This window comes from Sorex araneus, chromosome 1, assembly GCF_027595985.1.
Source record: "Sorex araneus isolate mSorAra2 chromosome 1, mSorAra2.pri, whole genome shotgun sequence".
Lineage (NCBI taxonomy): Eukaryota > Metazoa > Chordata > Mammalia > Eulipotyphla > Soricidae > Sorex > Sorex araneus.
The window spans coordinates 383,918,726-383,936,295 of record NC_073302.1 but is presented as its reverse complement, the minus strand read 5'-3'; the positions used below and the strand labels follow the sequence as shown (position 1 = coordinate 383,936,295).

Below are 17,570 nucleotides of genomic sequence, written 5' to 3'. Positions count from 1 at the left end.
CTGCCCTTCTGGGCTCACCAAAAGGGAGTGTGGAATCATATACACTGATGTTGATGTGGGTAGCCCCATGTGGGAGGAAGATGAGTAGGAACAAAGACTAGTACCTTTAATGGGATGCTGGGAAACAAGTTGTAACTTCCAAGTGTTGAAAATTTGCAACTTGGGTAAAGACAAATGTGCATCAAGCACTTCCTTTGCACAAGATGAGTATTCCTCAAACTCTTGCTGGATACTCAAGATACTCAAGAAGGCAAATTGTCCATTCAGTGGTAAATGGCATTATTTCTGCAGCTCTAAATCCCTACAATGACTTTTTTTTAGAAAAGTAAACTCTACCTTAAGCATAAATAGTGATGTTCAAATTCTTAATGTTGGTTCCAAAGAATAGTAGACAGTCCTGTATTTCCTTCAGTGTCCTTGCCTACTTTGGGACCACTGGAATGAAAAGGCTTGTAATTCAGGATTCAGTATCTAGGCTCTTATGACTTGTCATTCTTTCTGGATCGGCTGGATACCGAGAGACATGCAAAAGTGGATAGATCAGACTTCTTAGTGACACTTAGTGAAGTTCCAGGATTTCACTTTCCTGGTTCCATAGACAGCACCAGAGGTTCTAGTTTTCCCTCCCTGAGGCTTAGCTTCCTGCACCCTCATTTCTGTGTTTTCCACCTTGAAGATATCTGAGCAACTGTGCAAAGGATGAAAGGGCTCAGGAATCAAACACAAGCCCAGTACTGCGTTCCGTAGTCGGATTATTATTATTATTTTGCTCTAATCGTGATCCACTTGGGAGAGAGCTTAGACATTTTGTGTAAGTCATTTTACAGTTCCCCATTTATTCGCCTCTCAAATAGTCTAGGAACTGAGTTCTGACTTAGGCCCTCCCCAAAATTTTACACAGATATCATGCAGTTCTGCAAGTGGAAGCTCCATCTTCCCTACTCCTTCAACTGAAGACAAAAGCATCTAACTTAATTGGGTTAAAGGTTAGTTTAGTCTGACTTTTGTCATGGAACTGCTCTGGCCTCCAGTAAGCTGGCAGAGAGAAGTGAGATGCATGGAAACCAGAGCAGCATGTGAATTCCATTTGGCTTCAGAATTCCAAAACCAGTGGCTTTACATATACCAATTGTCTGCTTTTGCCTTGTGGAAGCACATTTATTGTTAGAACTTGGGGTTGGGGCAACTTTAATGCTGATGCCCTTAGGGAAGGGGATTTGTAGGTCAGATGATTCTGCAACAGCCTTCTGCCAGGGTCTTTGTGTGTGGCCTGCATTGCCCTAGACTTCTCAGAGCCAGATGCTGTTTGCCCACCCTCATCTCCTCTGTGAATATGGGCACAGCTATTCACATTCTAGATTATGTGGGAGGAACTGCAAAGCATTGAGGAAACACCATTTACTCCATTGGACTTATAGCCCTGGGTCTTGGGCTGGAAAAATTCTCTGAGGCCCATCAACTCATTTTCACATGCTCTGCCATTTAAAGACTTGAATTGCCTCCCCAAATCAATGCCCAGGGTCTGTTCAGAGTGCTGCCAACAGCCTCTAGTGGCATAGCTAGGTGGCCTTCTACTGATATCCACACTCCAGGCACTTATCATTTATTACAGATCTAAAAGTTACTACATAGGAAAAACTAGGTCAACATGGTTCTGTAAAGTAGGGTGTTTCTATTGATGCCCTTGCTCAAAAAAAAAAAAAAAAAAAGCAGAATCCAACAAAGATGGGCTTGGAAATGAGAGAACTTGGACCAAATTTCAAAGTCCAGAATCCTGTGGCAAGCACAATACCATAATGTTAAATTAGTTTCTAGACCTTACTAAAGTTCACTTTTCTTCTGTTTTGGAAAAAGAAGAAAGAGAGAAAGAAAGAAAGGAAGAAAGAAAGGAAGAAAGAAAGAAGGAAGAAAGAAAGAAAGAAAGAAAGAAAGAAAGAAAGAAAGAAAGAAAGAAAGAAAGAAAGAAAGAAAGAAAGAAAGAAAGAAAGAAAGAAAGAAAGAAAGAAAGAAAGATTGGGATTTTCCCCCCTCCATATTTTACACAAGACAGAAACTGGGAAGAAGAAAAGAATTTATTTCCTTTGCTTTAATTCCTCTGGTGGTGGTTCTTATGCCAGATATAACATAAACCCAAACTGGGTGAGATCTCCAAAGGTCCAGAGCCTGGCTACTTTCTACAGCTTCTTTTAGATTGACTCCATGCCCCCCTCCTTCCTCCACTAAGGCAGAGACAGGAAGCGCTTTCTTAAAAGGAGCGCGAGCCTATTCCCAGTACAGACCATTTTATTTCATTAGAGCCTTTAAATGTACTGCCTGGTGGGGGCTTGAGACCCACACTCCGGGCACACAAAGCCCTGAGCACCCTGCTAGCAGGGAGCAACTTCTGCTGATACTATAGGAGATTCTGACACCAAACCCCGAACTTTGAATGCCAGCGGGCAGGACGTTGTTGCCTTTTCTTCAAGACCCACCGACAGGCCTGAGATAATCAGCTTTCTTCAGAAGTGCGGCATGAAGGAAGAATGCGGGTAATTTCGTCTCCTGGTAGCCGAAATCTGCCAGGGACGGGAGGGGACCGGGTGGCGGGGCTGAGGGTGGAGGAGAGCCGGACCCTAAGAGAAGTACAACAAGTCTTTACTACGAGCGCCACCCAGTGTCCTCAAAAAAACAGCGCGCAAATTCTAAAGGCTCTCCAAGCCTCGTGTCCGAGAGGCCGATTCCCCAGGCTTGAATCCACTTAGTCTTTCCCTTCCCACTCCCATGCCCTTTTATTCCTTTCCTTTACTCCTTATATATTCGAACTCTTCCTTCCCCTTTCCACCGGATCCCCATTTCCTCCCGGGTTTCAGCACCAAATCCAGCGGCGATTTGGGAGGCATTGTGCTCTGTGCAATCTCCTCTACTGGGAGTGATGAAATAGTCAAGGGCTGCGCTTGTTTTCCTCGAGAGTTGAGAAGAAGCAGGCCCTCCTATTAAGTAGCTAACCGACACGCTGCAGAGGCTGCTTGGGGTCGTTCACTGCTTCTGGTAACTAGAAAAAAGTGCTTGGAAAGGGGTGACAAGCTATAAATTTAATACCTGCAATGGACTTCCTTTCGTCTCTCTCTGGTTCATATGGAAATGCTGACTCATAAATCCGCTGAAAGTAGAACATCTTTTCCTTTGGGCTCCAAGTCCAGACAAATAGATGCATCTAAACACATTTCATTTACAAATAATAGAAAAATAGATAATAATAATAATAAGTAATAATAAATATTAGAAAAAATAGTTTTACTTATTTAAAACACTGCACATGTCTCTTGATTGCACATAATTAAAAAGATAAGGGACCCCATAACATGATATATTGTACATACAAATCGGATAGAAATAATGCTTCATGTAATCATCTAATGAGTCTTTTGCAGGCCAAGCAATAGTCTCCCCTCTCATATTCTCTCTGGCCTCTGTAGACTACTCTTTAATGCCCTGCTTGGGGAACCGGGTTTCTTTCTTTCTTTCCTTCTTTCTTTCTTTCTTTCTTTCTTTCTTTCTTTCTTTCTTTCTTTCTTTCTTTCTTTCTTTCTTTCTTTCTTTCTTTCTTTCTTTCTTTCTTTCTTTCTTTCTTTCTTTTCCTTCCTTCCTTCCTTCCTTCCTTCCTTCCTTCCTTCCTTCCTTCCTTCTTTCTTTCTTTCTCTCTCTCTCTCTCTTTCTTTCTTTCTTTCTTTCTTTCTTTCTTTCTTTCTTTCTTTCTTTCTTTCTTTCTTTCTTTCTTTCTTTCTTTCTTTCTTTCCTTCCCTTTCTCTCTTTCTCTCTCTTTCTTTCTTTCTTTCTTTCTTTCTTTCTTTCTTTCTTTCTTTCTTTCTTTCTTTCTTTCTTTCTTTCTTTCTTTCTTTCTTTCTTTCTTTCTTTCTTTCTTTCTTTCTTGTTAAGATCGTTTATTTATTTACTTATTTTGGCTTTTGGGTCACACCGGGTAATGCACAGGGGTTACTCCTGGCTCTGCACTCAGGAATTACTCCTGGAGGTACTCGGGGTACAGTATGGGATGCTGGGGATCAACCTGGGTGAGCTGTGTGCAAGATAAATGCCCTGCCTGCGGTACTATCACTCCAGCCCCTGGTTTATTTACTTCAATTAATTTTTTGGTTCATTTTTGAGCCACACCCAGCCATGCTTAGGAGTTATTCCTGGTTCACACTCAGGAATCACTCCTAACAATAGTGCTTGGGGAAACCATATAGGATGCCGGAAATTGAACTTGAGTTGGCAGCATGCAAGACAAGCATCTTACCCTCTTTACTGTCTCTCTAGCCCTAAGTTTCTTTTACTTTCAATATGCAATGCTTCACCCATTACTTTTCTTTGTTGTCTTTTTTGATTAGCATCTATCTGGAAGTACTTTTTTTTTTTAATTTGGTTTTTGTTTTAGAGCTTTACATACCCCGTGGTGTTCAGGTCTTACTGCTGGCTCTGCACTCAAGAATCACTTTTGGTGTTCTGAGGGGACTGTATATGCTGCTGGGGATCAAACCCTTTTTGGCTGGTGCAAGGTAAGCACCCTGCCCACTTTGCAATCTCTCTGGAGTACTTTTTATCTCAGATAAAGCGGTTAGGTCACACATTTTCTAAAGTTATATTAGAATAATAATTTAATTTACAATCGCACCTCAATATTTATTGTAGTGCTTTAAAATCATTAATTATTATAGTTTAGGTAATATGATTACAGTAATATTGATATTTATGGTCTTGTGTCCTGGAGAGATAGTATAGGAGTTGAAGTATTTACTTTGCACAAGGCAGACTCAGGATTGATCCTGGGGATCCCAAAATCATATCTCACCAAGAGTGATCCCTGAGCAAAACTGTGTGCCCCTCACACACACCACCCCTATCAAAAAATAAAAGACAATTTATGTTTTGTTAATTTGGGGAGGTGGTTGCTCACCTGGAGATGCCCGGTAGTAACTCCTCAGGAATCACCCCTGGTAGTGTTCAGAGGCCCATATATAAGATGCCTCAGATTGAACCCGGTCTGCTGCATGCAAGGCAAGTGCTCTAGCCGCTTTGCAATCTGTAGTATTTATGATTTTGATCTACAAAGTTGTGGCACTTCACCACCAAAGACCTTCCACCACTGACTTTATGGTTACTATAAGTAACCTTATATTACTTCTAGTTCTGAGCTAGGGCATTTAATAATTTAAAGTTAAAGGTCTGAAATGTTCTATTTGACATCCATGTAGGAGAGATATAATTTTATTAATTGGGATGAAATGGAAAGACAGAAATGATATTTGCACAACAGATGAGACTTTCAAAAATAACAGAAGTTGTTGGTCATTGGTTTTGGCAACTTAGCTGAATGGTCTGTGTGTCTCTCAGTGAGAGCCAGAGCATGCAGTGGCTTTGATTTGACCTTCTTAGATGGCTTCCTTTATAAGTTAGCAAAACTGTCCAATTCCTAGTTTATTTCATATGTAAGTGTGTAGCTAGACTTACTAGGCCCAAGCCTCATGGTTTTGGAGCCAATATGAATTGACAATGGGTTGATTTACTATGGGAGGGAGATGGGGGAAAAAGGTGTGGGGAGGTTATAGAAAAGAAAGATTCCTCCCATACTGAAATTAATTATGATACCCCTTTGGTACCCCTTTGCCCCCAAGAAAAATGTGTTTGTAGTTAAACAGCATTTCTAACAAAGTAATCTCAAAGGATTCACTAGTAGGCAATTATATAAATATTCAGAATAAATTAAAAATCCCCAGAGGGGGAAACTATCTTCCACTTAATTCCAACCTAATAGGATTTTTCAGTTTATTTCCAAATGATAGAGCAGATCATAGACTTCTGCACGTTTTGTTTTTATAATTAAGACATTAAAATGTGTTTATTCATTTAACTTAAATATAACTGGCTAGGAAAAAGCCTTAAGTATCCACTCAAATCTATTCTCTATGAGATGAATTTAATATACCACAGCTGAAAACACTTCAAGTTCATCTAAGTAGGAAGTAAATGGGATTATATTATTATATGTCTTTGCAAACTGAAATTGAGGCATATTCTTCATCCTAAACTCAGATTTCATCTTCTTGAAAGAAAGGTTTGGCTGTGATACTATTTACAAAATCTCTATTCTTCTGAAAGGCATATAAATAGTCCAATTTAAAAAAAAATAACCCCTTGTAAAGTTAAAAGAAAAGTAATCGTCAGACAGGAATTCAGAGCAATGATCCAACTCTGGCAAGGAAATCGCAAGAGTGAAGCTTAAGTCATTTTTAATAACATCCTAATTCCAAGATCAATTTAGAATTTTAAAGTTCATTGATCGTAAGCCACTGTATTTTTGTGATCTGACAACACTGTATGCAAAGATGTGAAAAACCACTTCTAAAGTCAAAGTCATTCAGATTATTCAAACACCATGAGTGGGGTAAAACTTGGCGCACAACATATATGCAGGAGCAGATAGTATAATTTAATAGACATTTTTGTACTCTGCCTTAATTATATCGTTTTAATAGATTAAAACAAACAGCAAGAAAATACAAAACCTTTTTCTACAGCTGTGTTTACTACCTTTAGACCTTTTATAAAGAAAAAGGTTCTTAAACAGGCAACCTCTGCCTGAGATAAGAGGCTTCCCCTGCTGTGTTACACAGCATAATCAGTACAAGGCATAGTGCCCACCTGGACTTGCATCCCTCTGTGCTCCTGCAGAAGAAAATGAAGGCAACAGAAAGGAAAAGTCAATAGCTTTTTGAGTGACAGGTAGCTGAACACAGCAACAGAGTCACTTTTTAAAACTATGGGCAGAACAGATACATTCCTCTCTTTGGGTCTAGAATTCTAGTAATACTTAACATAGCCCAGGGACAGTTAAGCCAAATTCAGCTTCTTCAACACTGAATCTTCAGTTTTATCTCAGTCTCAACATAGGAAGTATTTGGATGGTGCAGTTAGCAAAATTCTATAAAAATGTACATTTCTATAAATTATTACTGTCTCCTGATTAATGGTTTGGGATATGGGACTGCATGTAACCTCTAGGGTTTGATTGCATTTTTAGTCTCTGTTCTAAATGATATATATGTCTTCAATTGGATGCTTAGGTGATCTGGTGACACTTTGGTAACTGCAACTTTCCAACCCATCCCACTTTGCAGACAGCACATAGTGTGTCTACTGCTAATCTAAAATGAGTTTAAGGATACCTGTAATTTTTCTTATAAACTCTATGAACCCTTGGATTTAGTAAGAGAAAAGATAGATCTTTTATTCTGAAATCCTAGAGTAGATTTGCATTAAATTCTTTCCTAAGAAAAAAGCAAAGGTGGAAACCAATGAACTAGATAAACAAATCACAGGCATGGCAAAAGAAGCTATATTCTACATGGTCAAATTAAAAATATATTATTGGATACATCATTTTCCCCTACACTTTTTTTGTTACTTGAACCTCTTGCTGCTTCTGGATGTACTGTTTTACAGATTTTCACACTTGCTGTTTAAGAGTTTCAGAGTCTTGTTATGGAGTAATCACACAAGGTTGTGGTAGTTAACTGCATAGTAAACTTGGAGAGAAAAGGAAGAATTTTCTAGAATTGAGGAAAAGAGAGGAATTAAAAAGTTCAGCTTTGTTACAAAGATATTTTAAATAGAATTACTCTTGAAGTCAGCAAATTAGGAGTAAACCCCCCCCAAGAGGGGGGAAGGAAATATCTAATAATAATTTTTATTACCATTATTTTTTTCCCAACTTACAAAAACAATGGAAAAGAATGGGGCTAGGAGGATAGTACAGAGGGTAATGTGCTTGCCTTCCACACAGCAGATCTGGTTTTCATCCCTGGCACCACATATGGTCCCCTGAGCCTGGCCAGGAGTGACGTCTGAAGAGTCAGGAGAAAGCCCTAAGTACTGCTGGACATAAATCCCCCCAAAACACACACATTCTCACACACACACACACACACACACACACACACACACACACACACACACACACACTGAAACAAAACCAAACCAAACCCACAATACCAGAAGTGAAACAGACACAAGAAAAATAAAAACTAAGAAACAGAGCCAAGCATTAATAAATGTCCTGCTTTCTCTGAATTAGAATAATGATCCGGGTGGCATTTAGGTAAAAAATACTTGCCCACCAAATGAATGTCTTTTGGGAAATTCCCTTCAGAGAATTTGAATTGAGTGGGGTAGTCATTTTTCTTTCTTTCCCTATAGTCATTAAAATCCAATGTGGCCCGAAATGTCAGAGTTTGGAAAAAACAATTCTCTAAGCTTTTTCAAAATATCGCATTGAATTCCTTTCCTCTTCACAATCTTACGGTGAATGTTTGGCTGGTCTTTAGTCAAGTTTATAAACCTTTCCATTACCTGGTTTTTCCCTAATGAGAACCCTTGGAAGTAGCCATGTCAGCTGTTATGGGTGGTCTTTTACTTTTTACATATTTATCTCTCATTTAACTTGAACTTGTTCATAGTCCATACAGGAACTCTTACTCTGGACACAACAGGGGGATGTGAGCCATGGTATGGTGACATTGCCTGCTACTTACTACTATTGGGAGTAAAACACTGGTAGACTTTGAAGGTTGGTATAAACTGTGCCAAGGGAAATATCTGATCCTTCACACCACATGATGTTTAGGACTTTCTAGGCAAATGATTGCTGGGTCATATGGGGCTCCTGTTTCTGCCTGGCCCAGTACCTTTTCCTGTCCTACATATCCTTGCAGTATGCTTTCTTTCTTCACGGGCTCAGGAGGCTAAATATTAATCTTGCTTAATCTTCTTCCCATCCCTTTACTTAGTGGGCATCTGGGAGAGGACTTTGTGCCTAGATCTGCTCTCTCATGTCTATGGAAGACAGGCTGTCCCCTCCTCTGTTCTCTAGGAGGATAGGCCAGAGGGGGTAGCTCTGTGGAAACCATGGTTAGGAAATTGATATTTGTTTAGTTCCTTAGAAATTAATGTACACTTTTATTTTTTTCTTTTTCTTTTTTTTTCTTTTTAGGTCACACCTGGCGATGCACAGGGGTTACTCCTGGCTGCACTCAGGAATTACTCCTGGCGGTGCTCAGGGGACCATATGGAATGCTGGGATTTGAACCTGGGTTGGCCGTGTGCAAGGCAAAGGCCCTGTCCGCTATGCTATCACTCCAGCCCCCCTAATGTACACTTTTAAAATAATTCATTTTGAGTAAAAATAATTCCTTGAGGGCTAGAAATGTATTTCATTTGTAAAGGACCTGGTTTGCATGTGTGAGGCCTTGAGTTCAATACCCCATCACCCCATCCCACCCTGCCCTCTCACCCCTGCCACATACTTTGAATTTTGACATATCAATAAACTTCAGCTCAAAATGTCCACTTTCATATGAATAATACCTTTGAATTTGCTTAGACTTAAACTTATTTTTTCTTTTTGGGTCACACCCAGCGATGCACAGAGGTTTCTCCTGGCTCATTCACTCAGGAATTACTCCAGGCGGTGCTTGGGGACCATATGGGATGCTGAGAATCGAACCCGGGTTGGCCATGTGCAAAGCAAATGCCCTACCCACTGTGCTATCTCTCCAGCCCAGACTTAAAATTTTTAAAGGTTTCTCAGAGGGTTCTCATTTAACTTAATATTTATCCTTTTTTTTTTTTTTTTTTTGCTTTTTGGGTCACACCTGGCAATGCACAGGGGTTACTCCTGGCTCTGCACTCAGGAATTACCCCTGGCCGTGAACCCGGGTCGGCCTCATGCAAGGCAAACGCCCTACCCGCTGTGCTATCTCTCCAGCCCCAATATTTATCCTTATGATACTCTTTTCTGATTATTTTTGAAAACTTCTTTTGATTGTTGCTAACATTAATGCTTTGGGTATAATAAATTACTTCATTTCCATCACTACCACAGTGCCTGAGACCCTCTACTACTGTTTACTGTTTTGTCTCCTAATCTTCTAATCAGACTTTCTCCCCTCTCCCCAAGCCCTTTCTCCCTACTGCTTGACAGCCTTAGTTTTGTAGTCAAAATCCAAGTTTGTAATCATTAAATACTATCTAGTCACTTGTTTATTTCTTTATATGCCACATATGAGTGAGATTTTCTGGTATTTGTTGTTGTCATCTGACTTACTTATCACACCTTCTCACTTCATCTAGATTGTAGTGAAAAGCAAGATTTCCTCTTTTCCTTTAACTGACTAGTATTTCATTTCATACACTGTAAAAAATTACAACGGCGCGTGTGTGTGGGAGAGTGTGATGTGATGTGTGTGGTGTGTTGTTCTGTTATTTGCGGGCTTTGGGGTTGGCTCTCTCTCTCTCTCTCTCTCTCTCTCTCTCTCTCTCTCTTTCTTGCCACTTGCATTTGGTGCTCTCGAGCCACTGTGTATGGACCAGATCAAGATGGCTCCTCCTTGTACTCTACTTCTGTGTGTGCCACTGTGCTCTCTTCTGTCTGCCGCTCTATCTCTGTCTCTGTCTCTGTAGTCTCTCCTCTGGTCTCTTCCAACCTCTCTCTGTCTCTGCTTCTGTGTCTTGTCTTTTGCTTCTGTATCTTCTCTCTCTGCTCTGTCTCTTCTCCTTGCTTCTGTCTTACCTCTGCCCTTCTGTCTTGCCTCTGCTTTTCTGCATCTTCTCTCGGCCCTTCTGTCTTCTCCCTTACAGTCTTAGTTTATATAGCAATTGCATAGGGTGGTGACACAAAGGTGAGTTGAACATTAACAAATCAACAAAGAAGGGCAAGACCATTTCTCCAGGAGATTAACAAAATCTCATCTAAGGAGATTACTCCAGATTACTAGGAGACCCACTCAAGGGTAGGATCCAAACAAGGGTGTGTTGCTTTCTTCCTTCCTCAGCTAGTAATCCACTTAAATTTAGAAGTAATTGGAAGTAAATTTACTCCTAATATTTCTAGCAATGTCATTCTGTATGAGCACAGTAAGAGATATATCAGACTTAAAGTTTGGTTCTTCCTGAGGACATTCACTGTATATTCCAGACCACAGTCCTCAGGCCAGGTTAGTCTTCCTAACCCCAGTAGGGTCCCAGTCTCGTCATTACTTTTGGATCATGACAGCATTTGTCTATGACCATGTTCTCATCTTATAGTTGAGTATTGTGGCGCTTTGGCCTGACCCATTTTGATGTGACGGTAGCTTACAACTTGCCCTGGGTTCATTCTGTCCCTTGTCGGGACCCTGCTTTGGGGGTGCTAGGAACTGAGGGCAACTGAGTCAAGAAAGCAGATGCCCCGGAGTAAATATTATTGGAGTCAATCAGCTCCCAAATTACAAAGCACAATATTAACTGTCTTCCTGTGTCCATACAGAAAGAGCATTGCTTTAAGGTAAACTAAATTCCCTGTGGCAAGGCTGACAGGACAAACCCAACGTCATACTATAATCCACCACAATTTCTTTCCTTTTTTTGGCCCATGCATGCCCAATAGAGATCAGGGGCTACTTCCAGCACAGTGCTTAAGGTCACTCTTGGTAGTGCTCAGGTGACCCTGCATTGATAGGAATCAAACACAGCCCTGAAGCATGCAAATCTTACACCCAGTCTTTTGGTTTACCTCCCTTGTCCCTAATATGCACTGTAGCACTGTCATCCCATTGTTCATCGATTTGCTCGAGCAGGCACCAGTAAAGTCTCCATTGTGAGACTTGTTACTATTTTTGGCATATTGAATACGCCACGGGTAGCTTGCTAGGCTCTGCTGTGTGGGCAGGAATCAAACCTGGGTTGGCCTCGTGCAAGGCAAATACCCTATTTGCTGTGCTATCACTCCAGTCCTTGTTCCTAATATAAAACTTCTTATTCACTTATCTATCATTGAACACTTGGGTGGTTCACGTATCTTTGATATTGTAAATAGTGATACAATCAACATAGGTGTATATATATATCTTTTTGAGTTAATTTTTTTGTGTTCCTAGGACAGATGCCTAAAGTAGGAGTTCCTGGTTTAGATGGAAGTCCTATTTTAAATTTTTTGGTGATAAAATACACTGATTTTAACAGAGGCTGAACCAGATGACATTCCCACAAACAAAGATATTCACATAGCTACTGGGAAATTTTTACATTTGCTAGTGACTTATCTCACATAGTTACTCCAAGCCTGATGCACAGGGCTCACCCCTGGGATGTCTACTACCAGCTTCCAGTCTCTTTCCCCTTTAGCAGGTATTGGCCCAAAGCTTAATTTTTCTCAAACTGTTAATTCAGTGGAAAACTACTTTGGTAAAATTTAGGTCTGGTGTACCCCCTTATCTTAAGGAAGCTTTACTTGGTTCTAAGCCAGCTATGGCTGCTATTTGTTTGTTAGGTGTCCTTTCTGGGATGGATGCTTCTGGAAGTGACCTAGTACAATAACACCTTATGACTCTGTTGTGTGAGTAATTTATTAGGGCTCCAGTTTGTTGTGGCTTGAAGGTGTCCCAAGTCAGACACTTGCTCACCAAAACTTGAGTATTGGAGTTGGGTATTGGAGAGTGTTGGAGTATTCGAGAGTTTAACATCAATGTGATAAAAAGGAGGCAATATTCCTGAGGTGCATAGAATACTACAAAAATATTATTTGTTTTTAATTTTTGGGTCAGACCTGGCAGAGCTCAGAGCCTACTCCTGTCTCTACAGTCAGGGGTCACACTTCTGGCTTGAGGGACGAAAAGGGGTTTGGGCAATTGAACCTGGGCAGGCTGCATGCAATGCAAGTGCCTTACCCACTATGATGTTGCTCTGGCCCCACCCCTAAAATATTTTTTTAAAAAATTAGGGCAATGAATATCCTGATTTCCTAACCTTCTATTTGATATATACTACATAAAACTATACTGTTACCTATGGTTACTCAAATTTACTCAAAATTAATTAAAGTAGTATCTTTAGACATACCAAAATAGGTTGGTCACAGACATTTAAAATTTTTTTTATTTTTAAACATAAAAAATACGAAGGGCCTGAGAGAGAGAGTACAGCTGGTGAGACATTTGTCTTGCATTCGACTGAACTGGGCTCAATCCACAGCACCACATGTGGTCTCCTGAGTCTCACCAGCAGTGATCCCTGAGCAGAGATAGAAGTAAGTCCTGAGCACAGCCAGGTATAAGCCCCCCAAAAAACAAAAACAAAAGCAACATTCATTTAGAAATGTATTGTATGTTAAGGGCTTTGCCTGTATTATTTCATTTCATCTATATAGCCACCTATAAGGGTTGTTATCATTATTCCATTTTCATTGAAGAAAATATTGCATCGAGCATCTCAAAAGTTACATCAGGATCCTCTACGAGCTGTATTACAAATTCACCACCAGGATCTCACCATTTTACAAGGAAGTAATCATCGACGTAAAAAGAGGGGATTGGCAGGGTGATACCATTGCACCGGAGTCTTCAGTGACACCCTCGAGAACATCATGCGACAACTGGAATGGGAAGGAATGGGAGTGAAGATAGACAGTCGGCAACTATACCACCTCCACTTCGCTGATGACATCGTTCTCATAACACCAAACATTAACCAAGCGGCACAAATGCTGGCTGACTTTGACTGCGAGTTTGGAAAGGTTAGACTGCAACTAAATCTCACCAAGACAATGTTCATGAAAAATGAACTAGTCCCTGATGTTCCATTTGCTTTCAACGGAATGAACATCTCCGAATGCAGCAGCTATGTGTACTGGGTTGAGAACACAACATGAGGAACGACTTGGCGCCAGAACTACACGGGAGGAAGAGAGCAGCGTGGAAAACCTTTAAGAGTGTCGAAGAAATGGTTAAGAGGATGAAGAACCTCCAGCTCCAGGCACATCTTTTCTACTCCACCATTCTTCCTGCACTAACATAACTAACAGGACCAGAATGCTATTCAGGTATCCCAAAGAGGAATTGAAAGAGCTATGCTTGGAATATCACTCAAGTGAGAGGAAAGAATCTGAAGTTCCGACCTCTGTTGATGATCAAGAGTCAGGGACATTTGCCAACACATTGAAAATCAGATATGCCGGACACGTAATGCGATTTAGAGACGACTGCTGGACTAGAGCTGTTACCAACTGGATTCCACGGGACGTCAAAAGACTGCATGACCACCCATCTACGAGATGGTCAGACTTCTTCGTCAAGAACCTAAATGAACGGTTTGAGGCTCTTTGTGTTTCTGGAGCAAGAAGATCCCATTGGGCTACACTAGCACGCAATAGGGATGAATGGAGATGTTATTGGCGCCTGCTCGAGCAAATCAAAGATCAATGGGATGACAAGTGATATAAGTAATATCTTATTGAAAAGAAAAGTGAAATATTGTGACTTTAAAGATTCAAATAACATTTCTGTTGCTCTTATCAAAAAAATTTTTTAGTCCTTGAACCTAAGGACAAATATATTAAATCTTTTAGTTGTAATGTTATTTTTGTACCACAATCTATTTTATCTTTACTAAATCTCAATTTTTATTTCTGGGTAACAACCTTTTGTGCTTAAAAGCTATTCCCAGTTCTGTGCTCCCTGCAGTACTCAAGGGACCATGCTGTACCAGGAGTAGAACTTGGCTTCTTTATGTGATATGTGTATTCAGACCTTTCATCTCTCTTCAGCCCCTCCTGCCCCATTTGAAAAATCATTGTGAGGATCACTCCCTGTGGTGGTCAAGGGGTCACGAAGTGCTAAGGGTTATGTGCTCTAGCACTAGAATCACATTCCTTGTCAGATCCCAGTTTTCTATAGGATACTACTGTTGGGTATTAGCCTTCACAACTTAGGAAATTGAACTGTGATATTACATATTTCTGGGGGCTAAGGAGACCCTGGGCTGGAGCGATAGCACAGTGCTTGGGCATTCGCCTTTCATGCGGCTGACCCAAGTTCGATTCCTCCGCCCCTCTCAGAGAGCCCGGAAAGCTACCAAGAGCATCGAGCCCGCGCGGCAGAGCCTGGCAAGCTACCCGTGCGTATTAGATATGCCAAAAACAGTAACAATAAGTCTCTCAATGAGAAACATTACTGGTGCCTGCTCGAACAAATCAATGAGCAATGGGATGACAGTGACTGACTGAGGGAGATCTTAGTATTTGATCCTCAAAAATCATAGGAGGTTTCTTTAACAGAAAGTTTATCTTTATAAATAATGTCAATTTCAGTAAGAAATTGGTCCCTGGAACTATTGACACAGAAACCCAGGTAAAGTTGAGTTGGTGATCCATTCCCATTCTAGATGGATCTCAGTTCACATTTACATTCACAAATTCATCTCATGCATCTACAGAATACTCTGGAAAAATTTTCAATTTCTTTTTAAAGTTATGTGTAGAATGACAGTATTTTGTATGATGCAAGCTGGAATGGGTTTGAAAATGAAAAAGGAGTGGTAATTCATCAAATCTTGCACAATAGGAATAAACTAGAATGGTGGTAGTCAATTCAATATAGTCAAAATCATATACCATTTTATGGTTTATACCTAACATATTTTAGGAGGCAGTTTGTGGAAATTATGTTTCAGTGGTGTCTTATAATGGGAGCTTTTATGGTAAGAAGATAAGAGTTTTAGATTCCCTGTACAGACTTTTGGCCTGTACAAAAAGATTAAAGACAATTAGGAGCTTGGTTGTACAATTTGTGCACAGCATAAAGGTGACCTGGTGAAGAAGAATGGAAGCTGAAATCCAGTCTGAACCATACTTGCTCAGCCAGACCTCCCCAAAGGTACATTGTTTCTAACTCATACCAAGGGATCATATAAATATTAAATTCCTGGGGCTGGAGCGACAGCACAGTGGGCATTTTCCTTGCACACGGCCGACCCGGGTTCAATTCCCAGCATCCCATATGATCCCCTGAGCACTGCCAGAAGAATATTCTTCCAAGATCCTGGCAGTCATGCCCACAAACTACCTCTGGCACCATGTAAGTTCATTAATGGCCATGATCCAGAGATGTATCAGTCATGCCCATGAACTGCCTCTCACCCCATTAATGAACTTACATGGTGCCAGAGGCAGTTCATGGGTATGACTGCCAGAGAGCAAAAAGCTGCAGAAATGCCTCTGAACCCCAAACTCACCATCCAGTAAAAAAATTAACTCTAGCTCTATCACTCTATTTAAAATTTTAGAATTCCTGGAGCAATATCTCATACTCTATACCACTGATGTACCAGAAGTAGCACATCACATTGAATGAGATGTAAAGTAGAAGACAACCAATCTCAATAAAAAAATTAGCGTATAAAGTCTTAACCTATAACAAAATGTTAGTAATCTCTTATACAAGGGCTCGGTGACACCATTGTTAGATACAACAGTTTTCACACATTTTCCTCAAGGAAAACTTTTTGAATCACTTTTAGAAGATTATTCATAACAAGCAATACAAAATAAATTATTAAGGATCTGCCTTTGGAGTAGACTTGGGTGGTGGTGGGAAAATTTGAAATAATGGTGGTGGGAAGATGTAATGGTGGTGGGATTGTTATTGGAATATTGAATGTAATAAATTATTGGGAACAACTTTATAAAAATAAGATAAAAAAGATGATCTGAGTTTGACACCCTCTACCCCTGTACCCCATATGATCCCCTGAGCCAGCAGGATGAGCACAGAGCCAGGAGTAAGTCCTAAGCACTGCTGGGTATGAACTGGAAAACAATACAAAATAAAATTACTGGTTACAATGGAGCACTAATTTTCCGTCTCTTTCCTTAAGTTTTGACTCTCTCATTTAAGTTTGTTATATTTTATTATTTTTGGTTCTGATTTTTGGGTCACACCCATCGGTGCTCAGGGGTTACTGCTGACTCTGCATTCAGGAATCACTCCTAGCAAGATTGGGGACCTTGGGGCTGGAGCAATAGAACAGCGGGTAGGGTGTTTGCCTTGCCATGCGGCTAACCTGGGTTCTGATTCCGAGCATCTAATATGGTCCCCTGAACACCTCTAGGAGTAATTCCTGAGTGCAGAGCCAGAAGTAACTCTGGTGCATTGCCAGATGTGACTCAAAAAAGCAAAAAACAGGTGCTGGAGTGCTAGTACAGTGGGTAGGACATTTGCCTTGCATGCGGCCCACCCGGGTTTGATTCCCAGCATCCCTATGGTCCCTTGAACACCGCCAGGAGTAATTTGTGAGTGTAGAGCCAGGAGTAACCCCTGAGCATTGCCAAATGTGACTTTAAAAAGAAAAAAAAGATTGGGGGGCCATATAGGATGGCAGGTAATGAATCCATGTCAGTCACATGCAAGTCAAGAGTCTTGCCTACTGTAAATCTCTCCTGCCCCTTTGATTGTTATGTTTTAGTATTGACAGAAATTATGCCTCTAATTAAAAAAATAAAAATATTGAATTCTGCACATAATAGAAAAACTTCAAGGAACTTAAATCAAAAGCTACCAAATACATAGCAGTATATTACGAAAGATATTTTTTTCTCCTATCTTGGGCCTTCCTAAGCCTTTTCAGTATCAGGAATATGGTATGTCTAACATGTGCCCAACCTAGGTTAAATCCCTGGCATCATGTAATGTCTTGCGTATCACTGAGAGTAGCCCTGGGGCCTCCTG

At 40.5% G+C, this 17,570-nt stretch overlaps 1 long non-coding RNA gene across 1 annotated transcript; it reads left to right on the top strand.

The window, feature by feature from the left end:
- Nucleotides 1-4,413: 4,413 nt before the first annotated feature.
- Nucleotides 4,414-9,260, top strand: LOC129400821 (uncharacterized). The gene is made up of 3 exons (XR_008627923.1): nt 4,414-4,535; nt 8,493-8,602; nt 9,026-9,260. It is a non-coding gene; the product is annotated as an uncharacterized LOC129400821 (long non-coding RNA).
- Nucleotides 9,261-17,570: the final 8,310 nt, after the last annotated feature.